Source organism: Pogonomyrmex barbatus, unplaced genomic scaffold (genome assembly GCF_055798465.1).
Source record: "Pogonomyrmex barbatus isolate J1 unplaced genomic scaffold, ASM5579846v1 scaffold9, whole genome shotgun sequence".
Taxonomy (NCBI): domain Eukaryota; kingdom Metazoa; phylum Arthropoda; class Insecta; order Hymenoptera; family Formicidae; genus Pogonomyrmex; species Pogonomyrmex barbatus.
Genome location: NW_028297193.1, coordinates 5,744,799 through 5,760,575, shown reverse-complemented (window position 1 = coordinate 5,760,575; position 15,777 = coordinate 5,744,799). Strand labels below are relative to the sequence as shown.

The 15,777-nt window shown below is 38.3% G+C and overlaps 1 protein-coding gene across 5 annotated transcripts in view; it reads left to right on the top strand.

Annotated features, from left to right (window-relative positions):
* LOC105433369 (rap1 GTPase-activating protein 1) overlaps positions 1-15,777 on the top strand; it is a 104,858-nt gene that overhangs the window by 76,227 nt on the left and 12,854 nt on the right. The window lies entirely within an intron of this gene.

Below are 15,777 nucleotides of genomic sequence, written 5' to 3'. Positions count from 1 at the left end.
TATTTGACCGTTTACCAGCTTTGTATTTTCGACCTTAACCTCGTTCTCGCGTGCGTAGAATGCGATTGCAGGCGCTAAACATGATAAAAGTGTCTATTTGAGCCAGATAGGCTTGATTAAGTTAGACTACCCACGGAGATCCGCGCAAACGATTAGACATCGGCGGCGGCGCTGAACAGCTGAACGTTGCGGCGATATAATTTCCCTGAAATATAATCTCTTGTTCTTCATTTAGCATCAATGCTTAATATTTAAATATATCTAAAGTTGATATATTTAATTCTTTCAATTTTTTTTTTTTTTTTTTAATTTTAATTTTTATCCAAATATAATTTTTAACTGATCGTGAATTAAGGGTTGACGAGAGCAACGTTTGTTCCATTGAAAGCATTGGAAAATCGGGGATGATTTTAGCTTTTGCAAAGCAGTGTGTTGCTCCGAGCTAAACCGAAGTCAGGTAAATACTCGTCAGTTTTAATGCATCAGGCTGGATCGCGGTTTCTTACATAAATCTCAAGAAAGGGAGAAAGGGAAGGTCTGACTGTACGAAACCCTGACCTGTTTCTTAAATCCTGGTCGTCCAATCCTACTGGTGACAGGATGAGGTGGGCGATGATATAGTGTGTAAACTACAGCTCGTTAGTACAGCACGATAATGGTTTATCAGGGGAGGGTATCTTCCTACTGTGTTTCTGAATTTTACGTCGCCGGAACGCAGGTTGACATTTACGATACCCACGTATTAGAAGCAGGATTTTTGCTTCTTAGAGAAACCGGAGAAGTTTGGGATCTTTCTTCTCCAATTACAGGCGACCGTGTTGATAATTTAGTGCAGTTTAGCAATTTCCTCTTTTTGATGTTAAAATAATTTTAAACCCTGATGGTTCACCTATCATCTCTTCGCTCTCCTAATTTTTGCCTCTAGTTAACTTTCAACAAATTAATTAAAAAAAAAAAAAAAAGTAACTTCGGCCGAGTAATCTCCGCAAAAGGTAGGCTGTAGTTCGCACTGCGATTTTCGTTGGGTCCCTTTTATGCGGTTCTGTTTGGTGAGGCCTTTACAAGTGCTAACGCACGGCATGATCGGAGTTTCGTCGAGGTGCATCTAGCAGAAAGAGAGAAAGAAAGAGAGAGAGAGAGAGAGAGGGACAATTTCATTCCTGGCACACCTCGCGAGTCCGTGTACATACGGGACTGTACATGGGCGCGTCCAACAATGCCTGCGCCTGCACTGAATTATTCATCCTCGCGGGAGAGAAAGAGAGAAAGAGAGAGAGAGAGAGAATGAGAGAGCCAAAACGGCTGCTCTCTCTCTCTTTCGCGTCTTTACCTTCGTCTCGTTCCCTCTTCTTCTTCGCCGTCTCTGCCTACCCTCTGACTCTCTTTTTCCTCGCACGTAGAAGCAGCGATCCCTGTATTCCACGACTTCCCGTCTCCTACCTCGATCCTTTTTTTTCTCTCTCTCTCTCTCTCTCTCTCTCTCTCTCCTTTTCCCCATTCGCGCGTGCAGACCGCCACTCGATGAAGAAGCGGCGAATGAAAAAAATCACGAGCGCCTTGACCCTCCGTAATCCATACGTGTTGTCGTCGTCGTCGTCGTCGTCGTCGTCGTCGTCGTCGTCGTCGTCGTCGTCGTCGTCGTCGGGAAAAGAATCGCAGAATCACCCATTTTACACGAGAAATCTTGTCCTGTCGCAGGACTCGATATGTCATCTCCGAAACAACAAAAGTGTCCGTCGCGCGTTGGTATAATACATTTCGCATCTTTATCAATGCGTGATAAAAATAATAGCGAGTACTCTTCTCGTAATTATCGTTATCGTTTTGTCAAGTGGGAAACCGTTGAATGTTTCAATAATTATACAACGCACTTCTCGATTAGATCTCTATAAGATAAGATTTGATTCGCGATAGTTCACACGATGCGGTATCCTTGAATAATGCATACCACGTTTCCACGGGTGGATCGCGAAATTTTAATTCAATAACACCTTGAGTGGGTGGGGGGGGGGGGAAGGTTTTATATTCCCCCGGTGGAAATTTCGATCCTGAACTTTTACGTCCAGGGTCAGCTTTGATTCGCGGCTCGCCGCCTCTCCCGTGTTATTTCTCTGATTGCGCGCGAGGGAACAGAACTTCGAGTCGAGCTTCTGAATGGCGTTAAGGCGATGCTGGACCGACGGGCGAACTCCGACGAAAACGTATATGCACATATATGCACATATGTGCACTAACATACATAGATACATTTACGTATACACTCATACATACATACGGGCACGCATACATATCCATGAAATTTTCAGGCAAAGTATTTCTCTTATATACAGTTCCTAGGCGCATTTTTAAAAGCATAGTATTGTTCTTCCTTGTAACTTCCGACCTGGATGAGTATGTGTTGTTTATATGCTCAAAGTCTAAACTTTTGTATACAGCAAAATGTTGTCACAAGTTAATCTCAAAGGTCAAACAACAAAACTGTAATTTTCTAACCTTTTTTTTCCTCTTTTATAAAATAAAATATACAGACCCGGGTGCGTTAGTGTCCGTTATACTTCAATTCTGGAAAAGGACTTTTAATTCCGATCTTTAATTTACTATTCAAATAATTTACTATACTATATATTATTATTAAATATTATTAACACTCACTCTTCATTACTCATCTTTCTCTTCTTTCTCTCATCTTAAAAATTATAATATATGTATATATATATATATCCCTATTTATATATAATCAATGAAAAGATTACCTTGTCTGAAAATAATCGATCCAGTCGGTATCTCCAGCATCGCCTCAATGATCGTTGCAGCGCATCGGGCAGGACGATGTAATTGCTCCTCGCGGTACGCGTTACATCATCGCTTATGTGATTTCAGTGCGCGGCATGATGCACGGCTATTTCGTGCGCTATCACGAAGCATTAAAGAGCATTTGCCTCTGCGTATCACAGCCAGCTCTCGGAGCCACGCCTTATCGTTCGCTCAGGCGTGAGCCGCTCGTGTAACAATGAGTAACAATGATAGGAGATTAAACATCGGTTATATTTCGAGATATGACGATCCAGCGAGGGAAAGCGACTCTGTTTTATCGTTTTCAGAAAAGATCAAATACGCATGAAACGTGCCGCGACAGCGTAAAACACACAGCGCGTAAAGTGCAAAAGTTGTCTTACAAATTTTACAAGTGATCTTTTAACATGTTACACTTTTTTTTTGTTATAATTTTTATATTCGCAATGAAGCAATTATGCAAATGGATTAGCTTATTAATTGCATTTAAAAATAATAGAAAAAAGTTTAAAGGCGATCTAGAATCTGGATGAAAAATTGTTCAAGTAAAAGTGTGCTCTTTAATTTTTATTTATAAAAACAATTAATAATCTATATTTCAATGAAATTTTGGAGAAAACATGAATGAAGTATTTACATTAAAAAAAAATTTTTTGAGATTTTTGTCATTATTGCTATTAAAAAATACTTCTACTTATTTATATTTAAGTACTTTTTGCTTCAAATTCTGAACTGCCCCAAAACTTTTTGTATTATTTTTAAATGTGTGATCTAGAATAATCCATAATTTTTTCATTGTAAATAAAAATAGATAATACATCCTCGAAAATTATTAATTGAATGTAAATTTCGAGTAAGCAAAATTTTATTTCTTCGATTTCAAAACTGAAATTTTTACTTCTTTTGAACAATCAGATCGATCTTCTGTGACATTCCGTGACAATTAAATAAATATTAAATTATTTATATTGTTATCGCAAATAGCTTTAAAGCTGGTGTATATAAGATCTAGTGGAAGAGAAATGAGTCACGGTAAACACGCGGGGGATCGATTTCCCGCGGCCGCGTTAAGGATCGTCCGATATCATCATCGGGGTTAATCGCGAACGGCACTTCGTCACGAAAGACACGCGCCATAAGGTCATCCCCTGGATGTCTCTTACGTAACGCGACGCATATGCGTGTGCACGTGTATACGTGATTTTGAATCTGCGATGACGTACGTGGTATCTAAGACGATGAATCGATCGTTCGCGGTTGGCTTGACGAAGGAGAATAATAAAGAAGGCGATATTTCCCGTTTGTCATAACAGGAGGTTATTACCGTATTATCGGAGGATACGAGATGTACTTTGCGCGCGACCACATAAAATTATATTGAAAGTAGAGTAAATGTGTAACGAAGGAATAATTCGAAGAGTTATTATTTGAAAGCGGAATGATGCAAATTTAAAAATAGAATTACGTATTCGGCGAACGATGACGATAATGTTGTGTGTCCATAATAATTAAAACGCGCCGTGCGAATTACGCGATTGTTAATCACATAATTAATTGTATGATATTTTCCGTTGTTGTTTGGTTAAGCTTCTCAGTTTAGCAGCCTCTTGACGAGCCACAAATTTTCGTATATTCCAACCTGTTATTAAGCCTATTATTTCACTCAAGAGGAAACAAGTCTTTGTAATTATAACGCGTGAACGCGTCATGCTTCCTACTTAAGGGCTCTTATTCCACCTTATGTAACTAAATAGGATGTAACTATTGCACCTAATCAGCCTGACGGAGGTGGGCTCATTAACGCTAAGCAACGGTTCGTTAGCATACCGGCGGCAAACATTGACAGAATACGCTCGCTTATAAGCAACCGTTGCTCCGATAAGTAAATTAATTATAATTATAATGAAGTTGTGGGAAAACAATTTCCATAAAATAAACGCACGGGTTTCCTTCCTTACTACGAAATTTATATTTAAATATTACTTGCAATTAATTACAGTTTTATTATAAAACGTTTCCACGGTGAAAAAAATCCGATATTTCGCATTATACACTGAGAAAAAAATTATATTAATAATAACAAAAAAGAGAATTATTCATTACAAGTGGCCGATTTTTATTAGACAATTTTATTAAAATGGCAAGATGTAATTTTTTTACTTATTGGGTAAACAAACTTTTTTATTTAATAACACAATTTTATTTGGTTACTCACACTTTTGTAAATGATAATATAAAATTGGGTTGCAATTACGAAAGAAATTTTTTTTTAGTTATTTCAACAAAATAATTTATTATGGTAGAAAATATTTTGTTGAGTGTAATATTTTTGTTAAGTATAATGTAATGTGTGTATTTTTGTTTAATGTGTTTTGTGTATTTTTTGTATGTGTATTTAATAATTTCAACAAATTAATCTCGACGTGATAACCAATTTAATTGGTCATATATCAACGAATCGTCATTAACAAAATTTTTATTATTCATACCAACCATTTCTTTCAGTATAAAAGAACAAATAGGGACAATCTCATAAAAAAATGTTACATCTTTCTTTATCTTTCCGTCGGCGCATCGTAAAGACCTGCTCGATGATTAAGAGCGAAGCTCGTAACTCAGACGTAATTGCAACGGATCCAGAGTTAACATTTCGTCGTGTAACATTTCGCGAACCAGCATTCGCCCCCCGATCAACCTATTACCGAGACGAGATACGAGGGAATAAGAAGAAACTTGCTGGCTACGCGAGAACACTCGCGTTTGTCGTTGTCCGACGGTGGATGGCGAAGAGGGAGGGGAGGAGAGGGGAGGGGAGGGGGCGGAACGAGGGGAGAGGAACGAGAAGTAGGAGGCTTATTACGGCCCACGGATGAATTGCGTCGTGGAGCGTGGCATTATACGTATATACGCCCTTCCGACATTACCATTGCGGCTTGGCTACATGACTCACGGAGGCGAAATTGCTTGCGCTTATCGTAACTGGCCCTGGCCCGCTCCGATCGATTCCGGCGGCGCGAGAAACCGGCGTTCTCCGTTATGTAAGAACCATGTATCGGGATTCCGCAGCCTCCGCGTCTAGATTTTCCTTTCTCTCCCGAGAGCCCGCCACGCCGCTGCCCCGCGGCGATAGTTTGCATTCGCCCCCTGAAATTCCGAGAGAGCGGATGCTGCGGAAAGGAGATGGACTTTCCGCCACGAGAGTTGCTGCCCCCCTCCTCCCCCCGTCTTTCTCTCTTTCTCTTTCTCTTTCTCTTTCTCTTTCTCTCCCTCATCTCCGGGCGCTCTTTCATGCCCCCCTGCGGGCACTTTCGCGGTTCCTGGAGAGAAAAGAGCAGGGGGCAGATAGGGGAAGTATCCGCGCACCGAAAGGAAGATTTCTCACGAGTTTTTCACTTCCACATCCCGATGGCTAGGTAGCAACATCTGCTCGCGCCGGGTGGTGTTGCGAGACGCGGCCGGGCACTTTGTTTCCCGAGAAATGCACCAATTTTCATCAAATAACACCGTTGCTCCACGGCTCCTTTTATGTCCACGCTACTCCTAAGCGGCGCGATGGAAGCTCCACGACGGAATTAGAGCAAATTTAATGCAATTGAAGAGTTCTCGATGCAATATAGCGGCGTAACTTCTTTCACAAGCTCGCGAAAGTCCGTCTTGAAAATTGAGGAAATCAAGTTTCAATTTATCTCGTCGAATTTATGAAAAAGCGGACGGGAAAGTTCAAACTGAAGTCAGTTTTCTCGAACTTCTAAGGAAATAGTAATATTATATTGTAATTCTTTAATTAGCATTGAGATTATTATTATTATTATTATATAATTAATTTTTTCTGTTTTTATGATATCATTATTTTATTATTATTTGATGATATCATCTAACTTTTATTTTTTTTTATTTATGTCTCAATCAATGTTTTTCCCTTTCTGGAAGCAATTAATTACACGTAGAACCGCATCCTGATGACTTTGCGATTCCTAGAATTTTCCGTAAGTCCTTCCTATTTGCCTGTCCCTCTTTGTTGATTCAATCGAGGGTTTCCTGCTACCCACAACTCGATGAATCATTTTATACATGCTACTTCTACCTCCGTAATCCAACTTTCACCGTCTCTCTCTCTCTCCTTCTCTCCCCTCTTTTCTTTTCTCTTTTTTTTTTTATAAAATCCTTTCTTTACTGTCTGTCTGTGTCATGCTCCTCCTCATCAATTTTCGCTTCGTCCAGTAATCTTAAGATTTATTTCTTTTCAAAGTCTATCGTCATAAAAATATTTTCAAGCTTTGGTACAATTCAGCCATTTCCTTAAATTTTTATTACGTGTAGGTAGGTTTATTTAATTTTCTGCAAAATTTTCTTCGGCGATATTTTGTCCTCGATGAACGTGAAAGGAAAAAAAGATGCATATTCATATGGAATAAATTGTCAATGCTTTTCCAAATCGAAATATGCAGCTATGAATTGTTGTGTTCTTTCTTTAAATATATATCAGATAGATGAAATATTTCCTCCAATCCGACTCCCAGCTCGTTTTATCCGGATAATTTCCACGCTCGTGTGCCAACAACCCACCGGCCGAACCTATTGTTCGCAAGCAGACCGAGGTTGATAGTACCGCTGGTTAGTTAACGGTAGGTAACCTACGCACTATCGAACGATAACTCCCCTGATGGGAGCTGTTACTCCAAGAGGAATGTGTCACGCTGTTTCGGAACTTTCCGCCCTTGGGAAATAGCGAACTATTCCACGCGTGATCTTCTTTCGAACTTGCCGAAGCGTTACACGATCCTCCGACTATAATTGAATTGACGGTAGGCATCGAATACCTGCACAGCCGATATTCATCATCTTCAAAATAATTTCGTCACAATGCACATAAAGCATGTGCCCCGAATATATATATATATATTGAAGGAAACGAAGGCTAAAAAATTATTCGACATTAAGATCCCGTCTGCCGAGTAAATGTTATCTGATTAATGATATAAACCTCCTAATTAAAATAATTATTATTTTATTAAATAACATACTTTATTCCAAATCCTCATAAAAAACTTTATATTTATATTTTCATTTTTAAAATAAATTTACTAAACATAAATTAAATCTTAATTAATCTTTTTTTTTTTTCATTTTCATATAAATAATTTTTAGCATCTTTATATCTCTAAACTAAACTTAATATAAATAATTTCCATTTTCAATAATAATTACTTCATTCAATTTTCCATTATACTTTTCTTATAAAAAAAATAAAACTTAATAATTTTATAATAATTTTACAAATCTTTTTATTATAAATAAAATATTTTATTTAAACTAAATTAATATCTACTAAATATAGGTAAATAATTTCTTATATTTTAAATTTAAACATACATATAATACCAAATTATGCTTATAACATCAATTAGATATTAATAAATAATAAAAATAAACTTATTTTATATAATTATAAATATAATTATATACATATATAATAATATATTTATATATATATATATATATATATATATTAATATTTTATATGTCTTATAAAACTAATTGACTCTCTACATCTTCTCGAAAAATATTTTAAAATAATTGATAAAGTTTTAATGCAAACACTTTTATTAATATGAACTCTTCAAAAATATTACGCTGTTATCCCTGAGGTAATTAATTCTACTGTAATAAAAAAACCATTCTACATAAATCTATAAATTAATATCATCTTTACTTATATAGTTTATTCAATATAATAATCCTCCCAACTAAATTAAAATCTTTATTTTATATTAAACAAATCTCAAATAAAAATTTTAATAAAATTCTACAGGGTCTTCTCGTCCCATAAACTCATCTAAACTTTTTAATTTAGTCATAAAATTCTAATCATTAATTTGAAACAGTAAAGATTTCATCAACTCTTTCATTCCAGCTTCCAATTAAAAAACTACTGATTATGCTACCTTTGCACAGTCAATTTACTGCAGCCATTTAAAATAAACATTCACAGGGCAGAGCTGACCTTAAATTATATTCAAAAGGCTTGTTTTTTTATTAAACATGTGAATCTAAATAAATTAAATTTGCCGAGTTTCTTAAATTAATTTACCATCAAATCTTCAAAATCGATCTTCAAAATCGAATTCCTTTACGTTCCAGTTTAAAAAAAAATCGCCAAAATCCAGGTATAGCTGGATGAAAAAGCGTTAATCGCGTTAATCCGGCGGCGATCATTAGTCTATAAAGCAAAAGTGAGATCATGCGTAATGTTCGCGACGCGATATTATCTCTCGATTATTGCGAGTAACGCGTGTGCGAATTAGCCTCGAGGTCCAATAACGATCGGACAAAACGAGGCAATCAACGGTAACTCGAAAGGTATAATTATCGCCCTCCCTCCCCCCCCCCCTCCCTCCCCCGTCTATCCGCGCCCGTATGCCGCTTTCCACATTTTCCAATCGCGCTCGGCGGATATTTATAAACGTGAAGAGGGACATTATGTAAGTCGGATATGGGCGGTACATAATGTATATACGCCGATCCGTGTACGTACGACGTCGCATGGCGGACGGATGCTAATGAGCAATACGATTTCCTGAGCGTCCGTTGAGCCAAGAGATAGAATCCCTTTTACGTTACGGACAATACGCTCTTCGTTCTGTCGTTATATAATTAAGTACTGTGTGTAATTTTCGCGATGCGAAAAAAATGACGAGGAGAGGCGAGTACGCGATTTCGAAGGTCTCGTCTAATATTTTACGCGCCGCGAAACGGAGCGTCTCTCCGCGTCTCTAAATTTATAATTAGCTCCGCGTACGATTCGTAAGAATTTATGAAATTTAAAATTTAAATAAATTTGCGGCATTAACGCGGCATCAAGCTGGCGCTTTTCACGCCGGAGGCGTGAATTGTGGTGCGAATGTTCGAAAGAGAAATTATAACATGTTGAATTCCGCTCTGCTTCTCCGCTTCTCTGCTTTTCCGCTCCGCTCTGTCGTTTTCCCAGTTTTAAGCTTGATGCGAGCTTGTGCTAATAAAATCAGTCGAATTGTGGTATCGGACGTGACTTTTTATTTCGTCCAATTGGAGGACGGGGCTCGAATGGGATCTCCTCTCCAAGATTCGTCTGCTCCCTCGCACGTGCGTGACTCAGCCACGTGAATCACTTTAGATAAGCCAATCGAATACAATCGGCCCTTGTGCTCTTACAAGACGCGAATGCAACTTTCTCTAGAATCTAACGCGCAGCCTTCCTGTTGAATCAGGATCAATTAAATTTCAGACAGATAGCCACGAGTTCACATGTGATAGAGATTTAAGAAAAATTGATAAATTGATAATTAAAATTAATTTTGAAAGGTACGTTTAATCGCTTGACATAATTTGTTGTATGAGTTAATTAGATCGATTTAAAATTTATCTAAATAAGTTTAAATTTCTCTAACTATATAGGATCAATTGTTAAATTTTAAAACTTGAGTGCATTAAGAACATATTACAACCTTTTTTATTTACAATAAAACAATTATAGATTACTCTATTCGCTTGCATTTAAAAGGAATATATAAACCGACGGTTTCTCGATCAAAAATTATTTAAATATAAAGTAAAAATGTGCTTTAATAGAAATGTAATTAAATAGTGATAAAAATTCCAATTTTTTTTTTTTATATAAGTACTTACTTCAAATACTTCAAGAGAATTTATGTAAAGTTTTATTGCGATGCAGAAATTAGTTCTGTAAATAAAAATGAAATTTATATTAAGAATACAAACAGAATGGAATGGTAGTATAAATAAAATAAAATTTATATTTACGGAACAACCAATTTCTGCATCGCAATGAAACTTTATATAAATAACCTACATAATATAATACATAAAATATTTATCTTTAAAAAAAATTAAGTTTTTTTGTTATTGTTTTTTAATTATATTTTCATCAGAGCTAGATACTTTTATCTATTTATTTAAATAACTTTGGATCTGAAGTTCTAAACCATTGCTAAACTTTTTTGCTTTAACTTTAAACTTTATTTTTATGATATAGAATAATCTGTAAAGTTGTTGTAATCTTTTTAAATATGAAAGTTATTAAAAATAGGCGTGATATCTTAATTGAGAGCGATATATATGCCGATGTAACTTTTGCGCTTGATCGTTATCGCCGTAGCGGGATTCATTACCGCAACGCACGCGGTGTTACGCGGTCCCATTTCTTATTTAACCACGCCGACATTCATCACATCACGTAATTAATTAATTCGTGGAAAAGTTGCCGATTCGGCGGGGGTGGACGACGACGTGGGCGCGCGTTTGCCACGAAAAGCGCATAAGCGCGAGGGACATTATTTCACTCGTTATTCTCGCGATCGTACGTGCGCTCCGGCTCTCGCGTTAATAAACCGCGTTAATAAAGTGTCGAAGACACACGGGCGCGTTTCGATAGCAAGGAGTTTCACCTCGGATTTCCCGGGACGGAAATAGAATACGTGGTACTTGCACCATACGCATCGCGGACATTACATCGGGCGTGCGGTTGTCGGAGTCACGCGGAATTTACACGTAAAGAATAAACGCGGGCGCGTGCACGTGCCCATGTTGCGATCCATCCGCTTTCGCTGGATGGATCGATAAGAAAAACTTGAGGGATCAATCGGATGCGAAAGAGTGGATTATAATTCCGCAAAGGTCGAACGACTGCAGTTTGATCAGCGACATTTTTAAAATATTGACAATTCTTATTCTTATTCACGGTCTGGAAAAAAAAAATGATGCGGTTTAATTGAAAGTTAATTTTAAAGTTTAGAAGTAATTTAGGATATTCGTTTAAAATAGAAATATCGTTTATCTCCCTTCGAAAGAGTTGCTCGTAATATTTTATTGTCGTTACATCGCGAGTTTGTTTTCTCTCCTCGGAATCCTTAGAAGTTAGAATTTAATATCTCGTCGGTTTTATTTCAGTCTACTTCGGAACTTGACTTTATTTATTTTTTTTTTCCTTTTTTTTTTCTCGACCTCGAGAACTCCAGGCAACGTTGTTTGAAGTCACCTGTAAAGTACTGTTTCGCCCGTTACACGGCCACCATAAAGGCGGGCAGTGGGTGCTAATAATGCGAGCATATGGTGTCGCGGCAGGTGGTGGCAGTAATAATATATCGGCAGCTGCTGTGTATATATCGGTGTGTGTATGTGTTATATCGGCGTCGGCGACAGGCTCTTTTCCGTTTCGAGAACCATCGAGACGTCGGAGTATCTCGTCGGAAGAAGACAAGCTGCTTTCGATCGATGACGACTTGTGCATACGAACGACTTCGCCTGCTGGTCTTGAGGACGGAGAAAATGACAAATATACATGCATATTTTGAAGCGTTCCAATTAGCCCGCGTCCAGCCAAAGTCACGATCGCGACCGAACCTCGAAGGTACTCTAAATATAACGGACGTGAGCGTGTATACGTGGTGGTCGAAACCGAAAGCCGTTTTGCGATATTTGCCTCTTCAGTCCTTTACCCAGACCGCCATGCCGAGGTTTATATTTGGCGGAGGAGGCTGCGCGCACGTTCCCCGTTTCTCTCTTTTCTCCTCTTTTCTTTTCCGAAACAGTTCCATCTTCGAATTTTTTTTTTTTTTCCTCTTGCTCGTACTCGAAATTAGAGGTGCTTAAAATTAGCGGGCGAAAGGGGAAGTCTCTCCCTCTCTCCCTCTCTCCCTCCCTTTCCCCCTTTTTTTTCGGAGCCACGTGGTGGCTGGAAACGCTCTCTCGCGGGAGGAAGAGCACAGAAAAGCCCGGAGGAAGATCCCAGAGAAACGTAATCCGAGAGGCCACATCCGCATTACTTTTAAACCGCGTTTCACGCCACTCTGCCGTTTTTCCTCTCCGCCTCGCCTCGTTAAAATCGTGTTCATTCTGCCGCGCCGCTCGAACGGAACCGAACTCGAAATAGAATGACTCCGAATCGAGATAAGTTTCGAGCGAACCGAGCTCGATGTTAAGGTGCATCGTCTATAATGATCGCATGAATGCGATGGAAAAGTTGTAATACACAAAATTCAAATATAGAAAATTTATTTCATCCTGTGATCGCGATATTTAAATAATTTTTAATATTTAAAAGGAGTGAAAGAAAGAGGTGAAAAGTAAAATTAGAACAAGCTCGTGTTGAGAAATAAAGAATAAGGAAATAACAAGTACAGAAGATAGTATTTAAAAAAAGGAAAATTATATTATATTCAAAAATTGGTTATAAATGAAAAATGCTAATTAAATAATTATCTTTTTTTTTTTTTTAAAAAGATAGGAAGAAAAAAAACTATATTTTTGTAAAGCAAATGTTATAAGCTAATGTTTCTTTCAATATTATAGAAAATTAAAACGCAATGTAGCAAACAATTTAGAAATATTATAGGAGTAGATACAAAAGTAGATTTATCTTTAAAAAATTCATGTATGTAGACATTCGAACTGAAATCGCGGGTCCAGATGCCATTACGACGTCCGGAAGGAAGATCGTCGTGATTATCGCGTCGCGCGAGTAATTGATTCGCGATCGTCACATTAATAATTCCCTATTTGATCGCTCGATCGAGGCCGGCCGATTACGCGGTGTCACTTTTGTAGTGACATTCGATAATTAAATCGTGCCGATGTCGCGTATATCAGTCGTATGCGGCACACGTGCATTCGGTGGAGGCGAATGAGGCGCGTGGTAACGTAATCCCGCTCGCATCGCTGATCGATAAAGCTATCACGGGTTGCACCTCCACCGAGGATAGAGTATTATTCCGTCGAGAGAGGTCATAATATATATCGATCCGATCGCGTGCACGTCTCTCTGAGACGCCAATCGAATTTCCGCGATCAGACGCGTTCTCGCAGAGAACCACTTGCGGGGGGGGGGGAGAGAGAGAGAGAGAGAGACTTTTTTTTTACTACGCTTCATTCAGAAATGTATTTGATATCATTTGTAATTTATGACTTTGAAATAAGTCTGAAAAACAGGAGGTGTTTACTACATGGAAAAACCTAGAGCTAGGAATTCTCAAGAAATTTCGTTCGTGCCTTGAAAAATCAAGAAATTCTTAGGGAATTTTTTTGTTGCTTTTTTAATATTTTATCCTTATGTTATTAATCGGGAGTTTATCGACTGAATTGTTAACAATAATAGTGGATCTATTGTAACATTGTATAAATTGATTAGAGGACGTTGGTTTTACGACTAACGCATTTCAATTCAGTATTCAGGATAATGATTTCGTGTTAGATGCAATTTTATTTAATAAAACGGATATTTATTTTACTACTTTTATAAAAGTTGAATTCTATACCGGTAATATATTATATATACCGGTAATATATTTTGTTTGTAGCTTTCGGAAATAAAGCTTGAAAATTGTATGCAATATAAAATATTTATTTTTTGGAATTCTTATAGTTTCTTTCAAAATTATTCAAATTTATTTATTGAAACTCGAGTGATACTTAATTTTATTTTACGATTTAAACGTTTGTGAATGAAAAAAGCACTTTGCGCAATAAATATATATTTATTTGTAAGATTTATTTAAAAGCATTTTTATTTTATTTGGAATTTTTAACAAATTACTTTGAAAATTAGAGAATTCTTAGGGAATTTTTTTCCGCGTTTGAATAAATACTCTGACAAATAAATACATAAAAGAACCTGACATTTTGTCAATGGTGATCGAAACATTAAATAAATAATTGGGTAACAGTTATAAAGTATATTTTCAATAATTTTTATCGCATTTTTAATCGCATTATATAATATTTTCAATAATGAAATTTCTATTTTCTGGCACGTGAAAACTCGCGGCTGGTAAATTTTGTGCAAGCTGTCCGGGATTGGATTAAGACTATACTGAGCGTGAAACGACCGATTAAACGTTCACGTGACACGAACAAACCGCGATCTCGTCTAATGAAGATCCGGAGAAAACGTACGTTTATACGCGACCGCATTTACGCGCGCGGCTGGAGAAATCCGCTGGTGCTCAATTCGCGCTAATCTCGTAGAAGCGACGGCGCTTAACCGCAACTCGCTTGATCGCGAGTGGAAAACCCGCCGCTGCACTTCGAAACCTCGCTCTACCTCATTATTAGTCCGCTTTTCTTTTTCCATTGGAAATAATCGAGGAGCGTTTGTAGCGTCTGCCAAGGCTAAAAAAGAAAGTGCCGATCGTCGTTGACGTTGACGTTGTCGCGGCGCGAAATAAAACACGCCGTTCACACTCGTCAACCTCGTCAACCTCGTTAACGATGTCACCGACATCGCGCGGACATTAATATTCTGTCGAATGAGCTATTAATTATCCGTTCCCGCGCTCGTGGGCGGCGGAGCGCTTGCTAGAGTTACGTACACGATACGAGTTACACGATGCGGCGCTCGGCGCTCGAGGGACGAGTACCGGGAGTACTCGTGTCGAGTAACAGTCGATATCTGACCGGTCGGCGTCCGCGGGATCTCTCCGCGTGGGCGCGTTCGGTGTACGGTGACATATATCGTTTCCATTTCTCCGAGCGTCGCTCCGTACCGTTCGACCTACTCGCCTCGATCTCTCCTCGGTGTTTACGACACGCGCGGCTCCTTCTCGGCTCCGCGCTTCTTCCTCCCGGGGCGATCGATCGCCGTTCGCCACGGCGGAGAGAGAGAGAGAGAGAGAGAGAGAGAGAGAGAGAGAGAGAGAGAGAGAGAAGGAGAGGTGGATACGTACGGGCAATACGAAGCAATCAACGTCGCCGACCACGAAAACGAGCAATCGAACACCTATATTAGTGACTGATAAACAAGTAGTCAATAACGCCCAGCGACATCAACGGGAGGAAGTTCGTGTGGAGGTATCGACGTTCTGTGCTTTCTGTACTCTATTCGCGGACTTCTGATTGACAGGGATATTGAATATCGATGTTGAATTGTTACAACGATTAATTGTTAAGGGCAACAAATGAATAATCCTCGATTAAAGGAATAAAATTAAGGAG